Raw genomic sequence first — 6,754 nt, 5'->3', positions numbered from 1 at the left:
TCTCTGCATTATTGGCTCACATCTTGAAATCTAGAAAATTGTGATTTTACAATACTTATAATTATCATGAATTACATAATTATAATGTAAAACGAGAAATCGTTAGACTGTTGACTCATATTTGTATTAACAAGACTACCGAAATGTTATAATGTCATCAAAATGACTGAATCACAATAACAAACAACAGATGGTAAATCAAATCTTGAAGTTTCCTTCCATTAAATGGCATCGTAATGGACGGCACTTTCAATTTAAACAAACGTTACGATGTGACTGATTTGGAATTAAAATTTCCCAACATCGGAAAGTTTGTGGATTTGGGAGGTAATCTAATGCGATGAAGTGTGATGCGATGAAACCAAGCTTGTCTAAATGTGGGCCCAGGCCTATAGGCACCTACTGTATTATCGGAGTTGGTCGAACAATATCATAGAAGCTTCAAGCACCTGACAAAGAAAAGCCAAAAGCTGGAGAATGTGAGGTGTCGAAATAACTTTACCAAACTGAAATTTTATTTCAGATCTCATCACTGCCTCAATAAATAAGGGGGAAATAAGTCAATATCTCAGGTAACCCTTTTGGCTTACCTTGTGATTGCTGGCATGAATCGGTGGAATAGACGGAATGTTAATAGACCTGCAAATAAAACGTCAGAACATCCATGACCTTAGAGACGCGCAAAGATCACTGATTTACCCTTTTGCTGGTGTGTTAGCTCGAGTTAGCAGGAACGATTTTTCGCTGATACTCACCAGTTCTACCATCGCAGGGCCGTGAGCAGTGACTTCCTCGGAACACGTAGTTATACAATAACTAAGTTTACCGCTGAGCGACTTTGGCTATCTGCAAAATCAGTATTTTTCATTCCTTGTACTTTTATCCCTTTCCGCTCTAAATATGATGGCAATTAGATCATATATTTATCCATAAAGTCTCAGCTTTCTCTTCAAGGCAATTACGTGTCACATTATAACCTCGCTTTCATTTTCCAACTTTTTTCTACATCATCACGAGGTATTATTGTACATAGGAACATATTGACGGACTATTTTCACTTCCGTCGTTGATATAAAAAACAGACAAAATGACAAGTTTAATAAACGCGAAAGTCAGAGGTAAACAATATCATTCGATTCGTTAAACTCTCACAGGTCCATGTTGTTGAGGAAATATTTCGGAAACGTAATGAGCAACGTCATCCATGAATTATTATCATAAAAATACCAAATAGTTCATCACTATAAACTGAAGTGATTCCCAGTGTGTGTCAAATTCCTCCTGTAAATTCACAGTGATATGATTGAAAGGCATCGGCAATATTGCCTTCTTTCAGAAAATGGACAATAATATCCTGATTTTCTTGTCAGTGCGACATAATAAGCAGGGCTGGGATTTAGAATTGAGACATGACTTACACGTAAGCCTATGGGGTCATAGGGCAGGGAATAGCTCCTCATTTTGAACAGGTTTACTCTGTTACATAATTCGTATTAGTCTTTATCCGACTTGAGAGGTGATGATTACAAGATACATGTTACCATCTTTCAGTCATACTTCTTTTAAAACCTGAAAGTCTAAAAAGACAAGATTTACCGGCGTCGCTAGGTAGCTTTAGAGAGTACGCTGATACGACAACAATATCTTCTTTTGGCTGCGTGTAGGATACGTGACAGTATTTGTCCTCGGTTGGCAGGATTTTCCTGACAGAGTGTTATAGTTTATCATCTGCTCAAACATGACAGTGTTACATATTATTGCCACTATCTATAATAGAATAGTATTTTTCGATTCCTTCCTTCCACAAACTGAGTGAGATATTAGAAAAGACGGTTAGGAACCCCTCAAATATTACTGAAAACAACTCAGACGTACTGGGTGAAGCTTAACCAGTAAAAAGACACAAAAATGTGAAATATTTAATCATTTCCAGCTTCTCACAAAGTGTTTTGTAATCAACCACCCTTGAAAGGGACGCTTTCACAAATTCGCTTAGAATTTTTTTACTTTCTGAGCAGCTGCTGCCTATTTTTGCTTAACCACACTAACGAAAACGCTCCCGATATTCGTATGTAAATTATGGACAGTATCTTCTAACGTTTAAGCACGGCGAAAAACTTTCAGTTCTAAATGGTGATCAAGTCCAGTTTATTTCTTACACAAACATCCTGGCTCGACGATTGTAGTTTTCTTGGTCTCTTAATATCTCTTTAATGTGATATGATGATTGGGAGTCAATTAGGACTTAAACAAGAAATTCTTTATTCCATCCTAGGACCCGTAGGTAGACCGATGTTCTTGAAAGCCGTTCAGTCTTCTAACTCCCGAGTAAACCTTGGTCGCATGTTATGCAGAATCATAAGATTTCACAGCAATTATGCATGATTTCAAACTCAAAACTGTACAAAAGTTGTCTTCCTTATGTCTCTGCGGCACTCTGGAATGAATTGCACCTTCTTGCATGAATAGGAGACACATTATGTTACCTTCAACTAGCATGAAGTCAAAGTTCATTTCCGTCTCATTTTGTTCCTCTGTAAAAAATTAGCGAATAAACGAAGAGAAATTCATATGAACGTGTTTGGCATGTAGTTTACTAAATAGTGATAATGCTTCTTATTTGAAGTTTGAACCCTGTACCCAGCAACATGTTTCCAGATGTATGAAGCTCGAGTTCTGAAGCCGAGAACGGACATTTTAGGATACATCTCGCGTTGGCATGAGCGCGTCTTCTGCGAGTAATCATCCAGTGCAATAAGGGACACATAGAGACTGCACAATGTGGGTGGAAGAAAAATCACTCCTTAGTGTACCGGAAAGTATTGCATTTTAAGTACTTTCAGGTTTTCATGTCAGGTGAATATTTTGATTTATGAAAGTTTGACTGTAGACGGAAAGGAAAGGAAAAACGTAGTCGACTATTTTCACATGTTTAAATTAACATCGTCCCCTCTATAGTCCGTAGAGATAACGATGAGGGAACGGGAAATTTCTGCCTTCGAAGCCTTTCCTCAAATTGAGGTAGAGAGCTCTGGAATTTCGTATTTTTTTAGTTTAACGATAGAAACCTATGTTCTGATATCGAAGCATTATCTTCTCGAGGATATCTTAGACAGATTTTATATATTTTCCGAACAGAATTGTTATATCCAGGTACCGTAAATTTGATTTGAAAAAGTGTGGTGATGTATCTGGGTGAGAGTTCACTTCCGTCACACAAAACTGTGCATCGTAATGACCCAATGTTTGGAATCGGAAAAGGAGCGGATATTCCATAATTATGAATCATCACCTTCGGTTAGGGTATCCCAGATATTATCTATGGAATAGACTGAGGGATTTGTCATTTATTGAATGCATTTCTTTGGTTCCATGTGCGGAATTATAAAAGGGTTTTCTCGATGTGGTTTATATACTTAACAACAAAATTATTCATACCCCTGGGAAATTATTAGTTCTGAGCAAATTTCTTACAAGTGAAGGATGGAGTGATGGTGATTGGGTATTAACTTTTTACTCTTATTTGTCCTCTGTAAATTGACATTAATTCCAATTTCACCTCATTTGCAAAACAATAGAAATGTAGAGCTATAACACCCAGTCACCATCACTCCATCTTTCACTTGTAAGAAATGTGCTCAAAACTAAAAAATTTCCAGGGGTGTCAATATTTTTGTTTTTAACTGTATGTTCTTTTTTTCATCATGATGGCACTTGCGTCCCCTTTACTCTTAAGATCCTTGATGTAACAAATCTTATTACAAGGAAGAAAAATTAACATCACAACTTTTTAAAGGGCTTATTACCTCGAGACATATACATATACAATTGAGAAAAAAAAATGGTAGTCATGATAATATTTGAACGACGTAAATTCTAATTCTTTCAGGGACTATTTTGTTTTCTGGTTCGTAAAAACATTACAATTTTGCTTTTCTTTCGTATATTTAGCTGTATTGCCCACACAATATCAATTGTTGGTACTAAAATATATGATTTACCAGCAATGCCCCCAAATTGTAGGACCTGTGCCGTATTTAATGGAAAAAAAAAGATTGCTGTAAGCAAAAGATCAGCCTTTTCTATTTATCGAAAAGGAAATGTTCACAATTTCACAATATTTTTCGTTTTGTTTCTATTTCCAAAAGTGCAATATAGCAAAGGTCAAATTTCAATCTGTCTGTAAAAAATGTCATTTGTATTGTGTATCACTCACATAACTTTGACATGACATATCACCTTTCACGACATTTCCATAATTATCATTATCTTACAAGTCCACAGCATATTTGTCAAAATGATAAAAAGAAATGATAAAAAGGAGTCAATGTCACAAATACATTTTCATCATTAAATTTACATGTATGGTTAGTCAACTTACCAACAACACCATGTAGGCCTATAGTGTTTGTAAAAATACAATAGGAAGAAAACCGTGAATTTTATGACTGAACATGCTATCATTAAATTCTGTTTTTGCTTTTCATAGATAGACTAAGAGAAATGTCTTTAATTGGTTTCATGGTTTACTATGGTTGTATGTGTGTGTGTTTGTGTTTGTGTGTGAGTGTGCTTCTTTATATATAGCGGGGAGGTGTATTGCTTATTTTCATCGAGAGTGGTCAACAAAATGAAAGAAATTGCACAGGGACAGGCCTCTAAACAATAACCAGCTCTAAACTTCACTGAAATAAACAAGAAGACTTCTATAGGATGTTAAACTATAGGTTAAACAGTTAAAAAATTACTTATTAGGGCATATTTATTATCATAGCCAGTAAGGTCAACGAAAGGGGAGGGGACAATTAGTGTCCATTGTATCTTAGTGATTGCAGTGTTGCAGTATTTTGGCTAATGCTGGAAGAAAGAACATTAGCATTTGATAAATAGCCCCCATTGATGCATGTTGATCCTGTCGTTGATTTGTCTCCAATTAGAGAAGGAAAAAACGTTCTGTCTTATTTCATCCAGGTTGAATGTCCTTGAGAAGGAACTCCCACTCGTCACCTGACGTCACAGGTTTGAAGGTCGATGCAACATTTTGGGGGAGGTGCCAGGAAGAGGATTGGTAGAAAATGATACCAAAATCCACTCAGGTTTTCAACAATATTGTGCAAATGCCAAAAGCTATGGTAGTAATTTTATAAATCTAAGATTATGCTTATCAATATCAATCTATTTTAACACTTTAGGATATTCAGTATCCACATCAAAATCTTCTTTCGGACCCTCTAGATAAAAGTAGTGGGTAATCATGCTATTCACAGTACTGGTTGTTTGTACGCCATCGGTAATCTCTACGCCATTTAAGTACCAGATCACGTGTTCTGAGCCAAAGACTTTATCGGCTGTACAGACGGCTGTAACTTCCTGGTCTGGTGTCAGCGGGCTTGGTACATCGAGAGTCACGCTGGCTCCACCTACATAAACCAATGAAGATGTAATAGAAACAGAGTAATGAGACTAGATGGAAGTAAAACAATATTCATCTCATCTTGAATTCATCACTCCAGTTCATTTTCTCAGGAGCTGGCTGTAATTACAGTATTCTGGTTGTACACACACACATACACACACACACACAAGAAATCAATCCAGACATATGCGACAAACGCTGTCTCGTCTTGGTTATTTCTTAGCTACAAGGTTTTATCTGTATCTTTGTTCGTGCGGTTTTCTGTCTCTTTAAAGCGACGAACAAAGACATTTTTGAAAGAAACCCCGAGAAGAACAATAATTACATAAGAACAATAGATGACAAGACTTCTGATTAAAAAAAAATAAAGTCTGCTGTTAACTCATTCATGAAATGTATATATATATATATAATATATATATCATATATATACATATATATGATGTTAATATCTTACCAATACCGTGAATGGTAAAAGAAACTATCCCAAGAAGGACTAATACACGTCTTCTAGTCATCATTCCTGGACGTCGTTGAATCCTGTAGGTGAAAATAAAAGACAGAATAGAGAATGAGTATAGATATTCATCAACAGTAATAACAGTTTAAAAGGATTTGTCAAAAAAATAGTCAGCATAAATCCTATAAGCTAGTAAGTACAATTCTGTGAAAAGCCTAACAGAGTTAACAGACACTTCACGCTTTCTTTGCGTTTACTAAAGTAGAGCGGAAGCCGAACTTTGTAGTTAACTTTCAACCTGAGAAAAATGCCAAATCGAATTAAATAACGACAAGGAATAAGAGGGAAAATGTTTACGCTGTAATACGATGTAAAAGCTTTGGTAAGCTGGATAGCTTGACGTCCGCCCTCTCTGATGCCCTTTATTAGAATGCGTGTACAGACTATTCGACCATCGCACACTATTCTTGCGTAAGATTCTTCCGCGTTTGCTGCTGTTGTTATGCATGTAGTCAAAAATGTTTGTCCAACGCACATTACACATGAGGTAAAAATATAAGTTTATCATTGATTAATCTCCTTATCATTATACACATGTTTTTTTTTTTAGCTTTTTATATACAATTTACTTAAGTGTATGTATAGGAATATTATATTTTATAGTAGCGCCATGATGCAATGATAATCATGTTTTATGGTATTGTGAAGTATGCCAGTTTAATGCATGAACCCGCGTTTCATGTATGCTTGTAACAACGACCATACTGATGTCATCAATACATCCTGGTTTCAAACTTCAACACGACTTGTATTTCTTGTTACACTGTCAACATGATGCTAGTTGACCATGAAATAACCATGCTGTGTGAATACAATGA

Source organism: Diadema setosum, chromosome 14 (assembly GCF_964275005.1).
Source record: "Diadema setosum chromosome 14, eeDiaSeto1, whole genome shotgun sequence".
NCBI lineage: Eukaryota > Metazoa > Echinodermata > Echinoidea > Diadematoida > Diadematidae > Diadema > Diadema setosum.
Note: the sequence above shows the minus strand (reverse complement) of the source record.